A 13565-nucleotide genomic window follows, 5' to 3' on the forward strand; every position below is an offset into this window, starting at 1 on the left:
TCACTGTGGTTGTGATTTGTTTCCCTGATGCCTGGTGAAGCTGAGCACCTCGTCATGTGCTGCTGGTCTTTCGTATGTCGTCTTTGGAGAAATGTAGAGTCAAGTCCTCTGCCCATTTTTTAATCAAGTTGTTTTTTGCTCTTGAAGTGTCTGAGTTCCTTATATATTGGGGGCATTAACCCCTTATCGGTTATTTTCTTTCATTCTTTGTATTGTCTTCTCATGTTGCCGGTTGTCTCTTTTGCTGCATGGAAGATGTTTAGCTTGACATAGTCCTACTTGTTGATTTTTCGTTTTATTACTTGTGCTTTTGATACGTCGTTCAAAATGTCATTGCCAAGACTCAAGTTAGGGAGCTTTCCCCTTTGTTTTCTTACAAGAGTTTGAGAGTTTCAGGTTTATCCATTTTGAGTTAATTTTTGTCTGTGGTGTAAGATAGGGTCCAGTTTCATTCTTGTACATGTGACTGTCTGGTTTTCCCACATTTATTGAGGAGACCGTCTTCTCCCCACTGAGTATGTTTGGCTTCCTTATCAAACACTAGGTGAGCTTATATGTGTGGGTTTATTGATTCTGTTCCATGCATCTATGTGTCTGTTTTCATGCCAGTAGCCATACTCTTCTGATTACTGTAGGTTTGTAACATAGCTTGAAGTCAGAAGTGTGATGCCTCCAGGTCTTTCTTTCTCAAGATTGCTTGGCTATTCGGGGTCTTTTGTGATTCCATTGGAATTTTAGAATTTTTTTTTCTATTTCTGTGGAAAAGGCTGTACTTTTGAAGGGATAAATTTATAAGAGATGATCAGTAGTTGTTTCTGGAATGAGGCACATTCCAGCCACATTATCATGGCCGAGTTTACATGTAACATGTTTGCAGCTATGCCACATCTCACCGCTGCCACTTCGGTTTGTTCAGAGTGGAAAACTGTGCAACTTTTAAAAAATCCCAGTTCTTTCTCAAGTTGGAATGAACTGCTCTTGATAAACGTTTTCCCGCATCTGCGGAAACAGCAGCTTCTGGTCAAAGCTGGATTATCCCTCCAAGAGGGTCATATTAACGTAGTTATTACATCTTAGAGAGGTGGAGTCACCTTTAAAACCTCATAAGAAGACACAGCTCCTGAATGTTCGTTTGAACTTTCTAAGGTACAGTTAATACCACGGGGAAATGATTGCCTTAAGGAAGCCTCCGCTTCTCTCTAGCTTTTTCATCCTGATACTGGGTGTTGAAGACCTTGGGTCCCAGAAGAGCATGGGCGTCTTGGGCCTCCACTCTTTCCATTGGCCTTCTTTTGAGCCTTTGCCCTTCTTTAAGGAATTGAGAGGAATAGACCGCCGTTTCCTTTATGTCCCTCGTGTGACCGGTTCCTTGTGAGAGCCTTCCTTTTCTCATCACCTGGCCAAACAGGTGACACGGCGTAGGGTGTGTCTCACACCCGTGACTGTGAGAAATGGAAAAGACGCATGAATGGGGCCAGTGACCCAAGCTGCTTTGTTGGTGGATGATCAGATTTAAACAACATGATGATGTTTGGCAAAAGCAGTGCTTCTCTTTATTTTTGTGGACAAGTTCTGGGCTCTTGCGAAGTGGTTTTCGTAACTTCAGTTCTCGGAGTACTTACCTGATGGTCTGCATGCTTCCGCCTCTCCATTTCCTCGCTTGGTTCTGAGTGGAAGCGGAGGGGACAGGAGGAGAAGTTGCTGCCAGCACCGTGGTGACCGGAGAGCAAGGTCACCGGAGAAGCTCCCGGGCACATGTGAAGTGTCAGACGGGTGACCAGGACCCGAGAGTCGGTCCTGCCTGGTCCTTGTCTGCCCCTGGTGTGAAAGCGGGAAAGAGCATTTAAATGGGAAATGCCGTTTAAACAGCGGTCATCTTCTGGCTTCCTGGGAACTAATTTGATATTTTAAATTTCTGGTGGTAACTGAAGTTTCCAGCCTCCTCATTTTTCTCTGTCATTTGAAATTGAGTGCTCATTTTTGCATTCTTCTGTTTCTAAAAATCCCGAGCCAGTTTTTAGTGTATGTTTAGTCATTGTGGTTTCTGTCTTCTGTTAAAGATTTTTAAACTCGTCACCGTAATCAGTTTAACATTTGTTAACTATCCAGAGTTCAGTCCTGTCTGGAAGTCGGGGTGCAGGAGTGTATCCTCCATCTTTTCTTGTGGGTGTTTCTCGGCCTCTTTCCCTAATGTTTGTCTTGGGTGTTCACTTGAGATTTAAAGTTTTTTGATGGTTTAACCCCCCCCCCCATTTTCTTAAAGGAAAACATTATCCTGTTCCCCCAAAGAATATACCGCGGGTTCACGTTTTCTTAGCTTTGGCTTATTTGAACTGACGCGTTAGGTAAGAATGGTGTGTTTCAGGACTGTAAGTCGGTGTATTGCCTTCTTAGAGGAGGACGTGCTCAGCCCTGCTGAGGGAAGAGCGAGCTGGAGGCACCGCTGGGCAGCAGGGTCCTTGGTCACAGAGCAGAGTAGGGCCTCGGGCGTTCCTGGGGCTGAAGCCCCAGGAAGTGCTCGGTGGCCTGGGGAGAGTGCTTGGCAGGGAGAATGGGCCGGGCCGCTGGCCACGATGTCAGGAGTGACGGGGATCCGGGGCCCCCTGGGACAGGGACAGCTTGTCGAGGGACAGGCTGGACTCTCCACACCATCCCTTCTGATTTTACTGACCCGCCTTCTGAGACTTGCCAGAAAGCGCCACAAAAGTCTTCCACCTGGAAGATGGCCCGTTGATAGATTTGTTCTCCGTCTGGCCTGGGAGAAAGATTTCCTGAGAACCCAGAGACGAAATCTCAGAGCAGGTGAGAAGATGGCAGAGTTTACCGTGACCGGTTAGGCCCTTCTGGCCCAGGAAACGTCCACAGAACTTAAACGTGTTGATTGATTTTGTTTTGTAGATGCGTAGAAAACCCACAATTAGGCATATTTCCCAGGGACTTCTTCAATCCAGGTGGCAGTCTTGGCGACCTCAGGGGCGTCGTCAGGGAAGAGGGACAAGGAGCAGGAACCCGCGCTTTCCCCGGGTCTGGAAGGGGAGGGTTTGCCTTTCCCGCCGCTGGTGGACGTGCCGCTCGCTGGCCGGCGGGACTGAGGCGCCTGAAGCTGCAGAGGCCGCCCCGCGGCCGCGGGTCACAACCAGTGGATCCCTGGGAGGACGCAGCCGAAATTGCATCTTCGGTTTCTTATTCATTCCGCCCTGGGTGCGTGGGGCTGCAGCATTTGTGAAGGAATCAATGATCCATTTGTTAGTCAGAGGAGCTTTGCACATGATACATTAGCAGATTGATTTCTTTGGTTCACGTTGGGGGACCGATAGCTTAAGGTGGGATGATGAGGAGTGTCCGGGGAAAAGAAGTTGCCACAAAGAACACCATTAAAAGCAGCTTTCGCAACGACCGTGAATTTGTTCCTAATTGAAGAGCTGCCATAATCCGCACTGAGTGTATTTATTTCCGGTGTCGCGCATTAGGTAATTGATTGTCACACGAGGCGTGCGTGTGGGTGACTTTGCCTTTTCTTTAAGACCTTGCGACCACCTATCGTGGGCTCGGATTTAGAAGGTAGGCGCTGGTCTCGGCCCCCTCCTGCTCGCTCGGGCTTCTTTTTTTTCGTTCCATTAAGGAAACATTTTTGTGCGTTCTATAGTGTCAGCTTGACATTATTGATTTTTGAACAAACTCACTTATATTGTCCAGAATTCCAAACATGTCTCCATTAGGAATAAAATTGTAGCTAATGGAAGATGCAGCTGAGGCCGATTTTCTCTGGTCTTTTTCCCCTCGCGTCCCTTACCTCGTCTCAGCTGTTCCAGGAGCCCCGCTCTGCGGAGAGTTTGTGTGTAAGGCAAGCGAGTTGGAAAAGCCGGTGCTGAGGAAAGACGAGATCCTGCACTTCCGTTTCCCTCCTGCACCTCCCTCCCTTCCTTCCTGTTTTCTTACAGTTGTTGCTTATTTCTGGTGCATAGAAATGGCAGCTAGATGTAAGGCATTTGTTTCTGAGAGGAAGTGAGTATGTACCATTAGCAGCTGTACTATTGAAATCCTATTATTTATTCTTTATTAGATGTCATTGGAACTGTTACAGAACTGAAGTGCATGGGGATGGCACTGAGTGTCACTCAGGATTAGACATAGGTGCTTGCAGGCACTCGGGATGATGGAGTTAACCATTAAGCTTAATTGTGGTTTCTTTTGTTTATAGAGTCACAATTTTACTACGTAATCATTTTTAAAATTATCTTTTGCTAACAAACAAAATAAATATTTCGTTAGAAAATCAGCAAAACCAAGAAAGGGGCCACCTACACAGTAGCAGTACGTCAGCACCCCGATGTAGGCAGGGCCGATATTAGGGAGCATCGACCTCTTGCCACATACATGCAAATGCTCGTCCGTAGAGGAGGATGGAGAAACGTGGGATTGTACGTAGCCCGAGTAGCCAAATCCTGAGGCTGGAGGGCGCAGTCTTCCGGGCTGCGAGTCTGCTGAGGACTTGGGGCAGCTGCTCCAAGTTCTGAGGGCTCCCCAAGCCACCCTCCCCTTTGATCGGCTAAAGACCTCCCAGAGCTCCCTGGAAGCTGTAACACTCACAGTTGTGCTTCGCTGCAGGGACAGGATACGGGTCAAGAATGGAGCCAGAGCAGGGGTAGCGCCTGGGATGGTTCCCGGGGTGGCGTGTCCTTGGCCTCAGGACATGCCGAGTACCGTCCCCCCGCGTCCGCGTAGATGCATGCCAGCCAGCTCAGCTCAGCCCGTGTTCAGGGGTGTCACTGGGTCTTTATTACGGAGGCATGCTTGGTGGATGGGTTGTCCACCTGGCTGATCTCTGCTTTCAGATTGATCCAAAGCACCCCCCTAAATCACAGGGTGGTCTTTCTGGCACGGGCAGCCCCACGGCAGGACACTCCCATCAGGTACGCAGGTGTGACACAGATCCCAGAAGCCAAGGGCAAGGGCCAGAGCTCTCTTTGGCTGAGGCCAGATTCTTTTCTACGTAAGATTTCTTTTTTGTCTTAATTTATAAAAATTATCGTGTAGGTTCCGGGCGTATAGAAATTTCGGTCACTTCCATGTATCAGTGTCTTACAAAAGAAGACACTGTGGACAAGCACCTTGCTGCGAAATAATCTTCGTCCTTTCTTGGCTGTGGTAGGCAGTGTGTGTTTTAAGGAGTTGACACACGTTGCCGAACCATCCTTCGGACAGTTTCTCCAAATTCGAATTACAAGGAGTAGGGTAACGGGAGTGTCTTGTTTTTGTGCTTCCTCGCTAAAACTAGGTATTGGAAAAATCTTTGCCGATGCCGTAGTTAAAACATTTCACAGCTTTACTTTTCATGTTTTGATTACTACTGAGGTTGATTCGTGTTCTTATTTATCTATAATTTGTCTGTTTCTTTTGTGAGTTGACTGTCTACTTATTTTGATTTGCTTGAGTTAAAAAAAAAAGGAAATCCAAATTTCTTCAAACTAAAGAATATTTTGAAATGTACAATAAGCTGCAGCGTGGTTTGCAGTATTCATGATAAGGGGTAAACATCCCGAATCTATAAGGACCTGTTGCGAATCAGTCTTAAAATTGTGGACACCCTGAGAGCAAAGCAGATTCCTCCTCTGGCTTCATTCTTAGAACTTAGCGTTGAAGATTGCAGTCCTTGCTGGTGTATTAACAAGCTTCTCTTTCCAATTCTTTTTGAAGTGACCTATGAAATAGAAAATATGTGTGCTCTTGTTTTAAAATAGAGAATGAAGGAGGTCATAAATAAATGCACTAAATACCTGGTCTTCTAAATGAGTCAGTTAATGCAGTTGCGTTGATTTGGGGAGTGGGGGGGACAAAATTCAGGAATTTATAGCAATGTAAAGATAATCACAAATAAGATAAAAGTGGAATTAACAGTGTCTAAGTTCTTTTTCAATAGACCAAGAAAAAAGGATTTGAGTCATAATAGCAAAAGTATAATAATGAAATGGAGAAACATAATTTTTTAAAGTAAAAAACAATATAAGCAGCTAAGACAACACTGAATGGGCGAGGTATTCTGTTAACTAAAAGAATAAAAGCTTTAAAGCTTTAAAGGTCACATATCCCCTAAGATGATGGAAGTGATAAATAAAGATGTGAGCAAAAATGTGCTGTGAAAAGCCAAACAAGAGTGAAGCGCGTTGGCAGTAAAAATGTGAGGAAACAATCGTTTAAGGCAAAAAAGCATTAAGCAGCAGAAGACGTATTGTGTTGATGACATGTACAAGGTAGAAGGAAAATAGAACGATTACCAGCTTTGTAATTATAGGTCGTCTAACACACAGACCAAAATGTACTTGAAAATCAAGGAGGCGTGGACAGAACTGCAGTCGCACTGAGATGTCGATAAGCTGTGTTTCCATCAGTCTGTGCCAGGTCCAGGAGGAAAAACCACGGATGTACGGAAATTAAAGAACGCAACCAAATGATTTTAAAATAAATAATTAAAATTCTGAATTTTAAATGATAAAATGTATGTATTTTGAGGGAGTCCCCATCGTGGCACAGTGGAAACAAACCCAGCTAGTATCCATGAGGAGGGTTCAATCCCTGGCCTCCCTCAGTGGGTCAAGGATCCGGTGTTGCCATGAGCTGTGGTGTAGGTCGCAGACGCAGCTCGGATCTGGCCTGGCTGTGGCTGTGGTATAGGCTGGCAGCCGCAGCTCCAGTTTGACCCCTAGTCTGGGAACTTCCACATGCCGCAGGTGTGGCGCTAAAAAGCAAAAAAACAAAACCAAAACAAAACAGCAAACAAACAAAAATATGTTTGTGTATGTATGTATTTGAACCCCAAAAGAGAGAATATGAATTACTTCAAAATGATCGTATTTTAAGTTTCAAAGAGCACCAATTAATTTAACAAATAAATACAAACCACACAGCTGATTACAATTGTAGACACACTAGAGTTTACTAATAGTTTAATAAATAAGCAGATAGGGAGTTCCTGTTGTGGCGCAGTGGTTAACGAATCCGACTAGGAACCATGAGGTTGCGGGTTCGGTCCCTGCCCTTGCTCAGTGGGTTAACGATCCGGCGTTGCCGTGAGCTGTGGTGTAGGTTGCAGGTGCAGCTCGGATCCCGCGTTGCTGTGGCTCTGGCGTAGGCCGGTGGCTACAGCTCCGATTAGACCCCTAGCCTGGGAACCTCCATATGCGGCGGGAGCAGCCCAAGAAATAGCAACAACAAAGACAAAAAGACCAAAATAAATAAATAAATAAATAAATAAGCAGATAACTATCACCCTCCTTAAAAACAAAACAAAATGTTACTTTTCTCAAAGGGGACATAATTATCGCAGTTACACAGTATTTTCTGGTCTCTGGTTTGTGGCCATTGCTGTTCCCCAAAGGAAATTCAAAGCATTTGATTATTTTATGATGAGCAAATGAGCAATTACAACTAACAGATGATATATAAATACCAGGAAATTAGAGTAAGGTCAACAAAATCGTTCTAAGGCAAAAAGAGAAAATATGGAATAGGTTGATATTAATAAATAGAAAACAAAAAATATAGCAAATTGATTGATGGTAGTATTGCTTCTGTAAAAAGGTAATATACAGCCAATAAATATCTGATAAGGATAATCAAAGAAAAAAGGAAACAAAATATTTATAAACATGTGAAATAGTATTATGTATGTATTTTCATATTTCCACATAGGAACAGGAAGAGTACACACCTCATAGAATTGCTGTGAGGATTCGTTTGTACAGTAGGTGTAGAACTCGTAGAAAAAGAGACCAACGCGTGATGAGCATACAGAGAATGTTTACTTGGCAATAAGAGTATTGGTAGTAATAGCGGTGTTAGTCTCACCGGTTTTATTAAAAGGTTAAAAGAATACAAAATAAAATAAAAATTATGTCATCCTGGAGTTCCCGTCGTGGCACAGTGGTTAATGAATCCGACTAGGAACCATGAGGTTGCAAGTTCGATCCCTGCCCTTGCTCAGTGGGTTAACGATCCGGCGTTGCCGTGAGCTGTGGTGTAGGTCGCAGACTCGGCCCGGATCTTGCACTGCTGTGGCTCTGGTGTAGGCCGGCAGCTACAGCTCTGATTAGACCCCTAGCCTGGGAACCTCCATATGCCGTGGGAGCGGCCCTAGAAAAGACCAAAAAAAAAAAAAATGTCATCCCTAAGAATTTGAAATACGCTCAGGAAATACAAGTGACCAGAATAGAATTAGGACATTTGAGTCACTTGACAGTTATGGGGAAAAAACACCGATGTAATTCAAGAAATAACCCACTAAAGGTGTAGATCCCAGGCATTTTCACGGGCAAATTCTTTTTAGTTTGTTTTAAAATCTTTGATGTTTGTTTTTATTTTGAGATATAACCTTTTTTTTTTTTTTTTTTTTTTTTTTTTTGTCTTTTTAGGGCCGCACCCATGGCACATGGAAGTTCCCAGGCTAGGGGTTGGATTGGAACTGCAGCCGCCAGGCACAGCCACTGCCACCGCCACTCAGGATCCGAGCCGCGTCTGTGACCCACCACTCTGTCCACAACAGATGATGTCACACACACACCCGGCTCGCTCGCCAGTCCCTTCGAGGGAGCCACCGTGGTGACCTTCGTAGTAATCCCTGCTTAGCTTTTCTCTCGCCTTGTGTGCCCTCTACGTGCGCCTTCTGTGTGCTGTGGTGTAGTTGTGTCTGTTTTTGTAAAGTGTGTGAGTGGAGTCATATGTGTACATATCAGGAATAAGAAAAGCCTGCTCACTGTTGTTGCAACTCCCAGAATAAAACAAAGCACGAGGCCACCAAGAAGGCCTAGTAAATGGAGAAATACTCATGTTTATGGGTTGTAAGAGTCAATGTGGTAAACATACTAAAGAGAAAGCTCTCAACCTTCCTCCTTAAATGATTGAGGAATTTTCCCTAAAATGCTAAGAATCATTAACTGTGAACGAGTGTGAGTTTTATCAGAACGCTTTTTGCATCTGTAGAGATGATCTTATGAATTTCCTCTTTAGACATTTTAGGATTTTCCTCTTTTGTTTTAATTGCATAACATTATATGCATTAATTTTCCTATGTTATATCAGCATCGTATTTCTGAAATAAAATTGTCTTTTTTGTATATGCTGACCTTGCTAAAATTTTCTGTAGGATTTTCCATTTCTGTTCATGAATGAGATTTACTCACACTTTCTCAGAGCATCCTTGTTGAGTTGTGTTGTTGCAAGGGTGTGCTGTCTTAGCAAAGTGAGCTGGGGACATTTCCTTTTTATTTGGTTCTCTGGAAGAATTTGTGTAGGATTGGAGTTGATAGTCTTTGAACTCTCCCTCATGAGGTTAATATTGCAGGGAGGGAGTTTGACCGTGAATAAGCTAAGTAACATATACAGATACGTAGTGGAAAACAGCCCCAGTGCTGAGCGCAGGTCTCTGCAGCCCTGTCCTCTGGAACGTTCTGAAATGATGAAAACATGCCGTGACCTGTGTACTTCCTCAGACAGCAGCCCCAGTCACATACAGCTGTTGAGCACTAGGCATGTGTGAATGCAGCTGGGGAAATTTTTTTTTAAGGCTCTCTCCTGTGTTTTATGAAACCCAAGGCCTCTCAGTTTGTCCTTTATTTCCCACTTTTTTTTTTTTTTTTTTTTTTTTTTTTTGGTCACATCTGTAGCTTGCGGAAGTTCCCGAGCCGCCGTGGTAACAAGAGCCATAGCAGTGACAACACTGGGTCCTTAACCCACTGAGCCACAAGGAAACTCTGGAAATGGACTTGTGATCGTGGTTGATTTGAACTAATTTAACTTTCCATGTAAGGAGCCCGTGTGGATAAGCACCATATTGAACAGGACAGGAAACCTTGGCAGTGGTGAGGCTCCACACACCTGTTAGATCGTAATCTGAGGTAGCTTGTCGCCAAATGCCAGTTAAGCGACAGCCAGAGGTCTGTGGGGTTTATATTTGCCAAGAGTAAAAGGGGTATTAAAGTGTTGTTTGGTGACTCAAAGATCAGAATAAGGAAACTGTTACCAGGAGATCCTCAGGGAGGACAGCGTTTATCCGAAGAAGCCTGGAGAAGCAGAGCGTTCCGACTTGTGGGCCAGAGGCCCAAACACACCAGCCTCAGGGCTTTCCCAGTTGCGCTTTTGTTCTGCATCTTCCCTGCTGCCCGGCGCAGAGGTCTCTTCCTCCCCTCAAAGTCAGAGCCCTGGCTCTGCTCTTTCTTGTGAACCTTACCTGTGGGTGTCGGTGTATTCTTCTGCAGACGGAGCCGATATCTCTCTTGAAGGTCCTTCCTCTTCCAGCATTTTAGGAATTTATGGAGATAAGCTTGGTTTTCATGAGCTGCATTTCAGGAGCGATTTAGGGGTCAGGATGAGCACGCCCTCTGCAGCCAGCTGTCTCCACTTGTAGCACGGCAGTTTCCCTCCACAGCGTCTGTCAGTGGGTGGCCTTTCCAGGGCCTGGGGGTCTCTGTCTGCCTTGGCCGTTGCTTCCGAGCTCGGATATTCTCCACTGAGCGTGGAACATTCAGTTTTGTGTATTTCCATTTTATTCTTTTCCATAGTATCTTAAGGTTAGGTATTTAAAAAAACTAATTTGCAGGCCCATGTTGTAAGCAATGAAGGCTTACTTCTCTTTTCATAGTTAATTTGTTTTATCATGTTTTGTGGAAGATAGTTGGAAACTGTCATTATTTCAGAAGAAAAAAAAGACGAGCTTGCCATTTTTTTAAATGTTGTCAGTATTTACTGGTTTTTTGACTTCTATTAGAAAATTCACCTGTATGAATATTTTAGTGAGAAAACCGTTGGCTGCATAGAGAACTGGAAAGCTGTAAAAAGTATTAAAAGTACAGTTGTGCGTTTATTACTCTTGGGAAAATATATCCAAAATAGAATGCCTAATTCCTGTCTTTACAGATTTTTTTAAATTTGAGGTTATTCAGAAGAATAGAGCGTGGCAAAGTTAGTTAATATCAATTAGACCCTGTGAATTTTGCCGGGAAAGTACTCAGTATGGAGTGTAAGTAAAAAGTTGATTTAGTCAAAATTCATAAGAAAAGAACAAATAGATTGGCTCGTGAACCAAATTAAAACAACTAAAATTTTAGAGGTGCCATGTGATTTAGCAATCCCACTCCTGGGCATGTATCCAGAGAAAACTATAATTCGAAAAAATTCATATACCCCAGTGTTCATAGTAGCACTGTTTAAAATAGCCAAGACCTGGGAGCAACTTAAATGTCCGTCAACAGATGAATCTCTCTCTCTCTCTCTCTCTCTCTCTCTCTCTCTCTCTCTCTCTCTCTCTCACTCACATACATACACACACAATGGAATACTACGCAGCCATAAAAAGGAATGAAATATTACCATTTGCAGCAAAACAGCTGGACCCAGAGATTATCATAATGAAATAAGTCAGAAAGAGAATGACAAATACCATTTGCTATCACTTATATGTGGAATCTAAAATATGACACAAATGAACTTATCTTTGAAATAGAAACAGACTCACAGATATTGAAAACAAACTTATGATTACCAAAGGAGAAAAGGGGTGGGGAGGGATAAATTAGGAAATTGGGATTAGCAAAGTCCTACTGTATAGCATAGGGTACTGTATTCAGTATCCTGTAATAGCTATTCCTCTGTCCATGGACATTTTGGTTGTTTCCATGTCTTGGCTGTTGTGAATAGTGTTGCAGTGAACTCTGAGGTGCATACGTCTTCTTCGAATTACAGGTTTCTCTGGATAGATGCCCAGAATTGGGGTTGCTGGAGAGTGTGGTAGGTCTATTTTTAGGTTTTGAGGGAAACTTCATACTGTTTTCCATGTTAGTTGTACCAGTTTACTTCTCAGCAACAGCACAGAAGGATTCCCTTTTCTCTGCACCCTCTCCAGCATTTATTTGTAACCTTTTTTGCAGTGGCCATGCTGACTGGTATTAGGTGATTCCTCATTGTAGTTTTAATTTTCATGTCTCTACTTAGAAGTGTTTCATGTGTTTTTTTTTTCTTTTTTTTTTTTTTTTGGCCATCTGTATGTCTTCTTTGGAAAAATGTCTATTTAGATCTTCTGCCCATTTTTTGATTGGGTTGTTTTTTTGATAGTGAGCTGCATGGGTTGTTTGTATATTTTGGAGATTAACCCCTTGTCAGTTGCTTCATTTGCACATATTTTCTCCTAGTCTGTGGATTGTCTTTTTGTTTTGCTTATGGTTTTCTTTGCTGTGTAAAGCTTAATTGGGTTCCATTTGCTTATTTTTGTCTTTATTTTCATTACTCTAGAAGGTGGATCTGAAAAGATATTGCTGTAGTTTATATCAAAGAGTGTTCTGCCTACATGTTCCTCTAAGAGTTTTATAGTCTCCAGTCTTATATTTAGGTCTTTAATCCATTTTAAGTTTACTTTTGTGTATGGGGTTAGAGTGTTCTGATTTCATTCTTTAACATGTGGCTGTCCAGTTTTCCAGCACCACTTACTGAAGAGGCTGTCTCTTTTCTCCATTGTATGTACTTGCCTCCTTTGTCGTAGATTAGTTGACCATGGGTGCATAGGCTTATTTCTGGCTTTCCGTCCTGTTCCACTGATCTGTATTTCTGGGTTTGTGCCAGTACCATACTCTTTTGATGACTGTAGCTTTGCAGTATAGTCTGAAGTCAGGACATGGAAACAACCTAAATGTCCTTCGACAGAGGAATGGATAAAAAGGACGTGGTACATAGGTACAGTGGAATAAAATTACTCAGCCATAAAAAAGAATGAAATAGGAGTTCCTGTCGTGGCATAGTGGAAACGAACCCAACTAGCATCCATGAGGTTGTGGGTTCGATCCCTGACCTCACGCAGTGGGTTAAGGATCCAGCCTTGCCATGAGCTGTGGTGTAGGTCCCAGATGTGGCTCGGATTCCACGTTGCTTTGGCTGTGGCGTAGGCTGGCAGCTGTAGCTCCAGTTCAGCCCCTAGCCTGAGAACTTCCATATGCCAAGGGTGCAGCCCTAAAAAGCAAAAAAAGAAAGAAAGAAGGAAAGAAAGAATGCCATTTGTAGCAACAATGGATGGACCTAGAGATTATCATATTAAGAAAAGTAAATCAGACAGAAAGACAAACATCATATGATACCACTTACATGTGGAATCTAAAAAAAGGGTGCAGGTGAACTTATTTTCAGAACAGAAACAGACTCATAGACTTTGGAAACAAACGTATGGTTACCAAAGGGAACAGGCGGGAGGTAGGGGAGGGGTGGACCGGGGCTTTGGGATTGGTATATGCACACTGTGGTGTATGGAATGACTGGCCAGTGGGGCCCTGCTGTGTAACCCAGAGAACTCTACCCAATATTCCGTGATAATATGTGAAAAGAGGTGAGAGAGAATGGATGTGTGGCTGAATACCTGAATCACTGTGTTGCACAGCAGAAATGATCACGTTGTGAATCAGCTACACTCCAATAAAACTTTTAAGCAAATAAAAAACAAAAAAGGGGTTTTATTGGGAAAATTCCTATAATAAGCCGTAATGGAAAAGATATGAAGGAAATGTATGAATGTATAACTGAATCTCTTTGCT

General features: G+C 43.3%; 1 protein-coding gene across 1 annotated transcript in view; it reads left to right on the forward strand.

Annotated features, from left to right (window-relative positions):
* VPS41 (VPS41, HOPS complex subunit) overlaps positions 1 to 13565 on the forward strand; it is a 172974-nt gene that overhangs the window by 65632 nt on the left and 93777 nt on the right. The gene's annotated exons all lie outside the window — the stretch shown is intronic.

The sequence above is a fragment of the Sus scrofa genome, chromosome 18 (genome assembly GCF_000003025.6).
Source record: "Sus scrofa isolate TJ Tabasco breed Duroc chromosome 18, Sscrofa11.1, whole genome shotgun sequence".
Classification (NCBI taxonomy): domain Eukaryota; kingdom Metazoa; phylum Chordata; class Mammalia; order Artiodactyla; family Suidae; genus Sus; species Sus scrofa.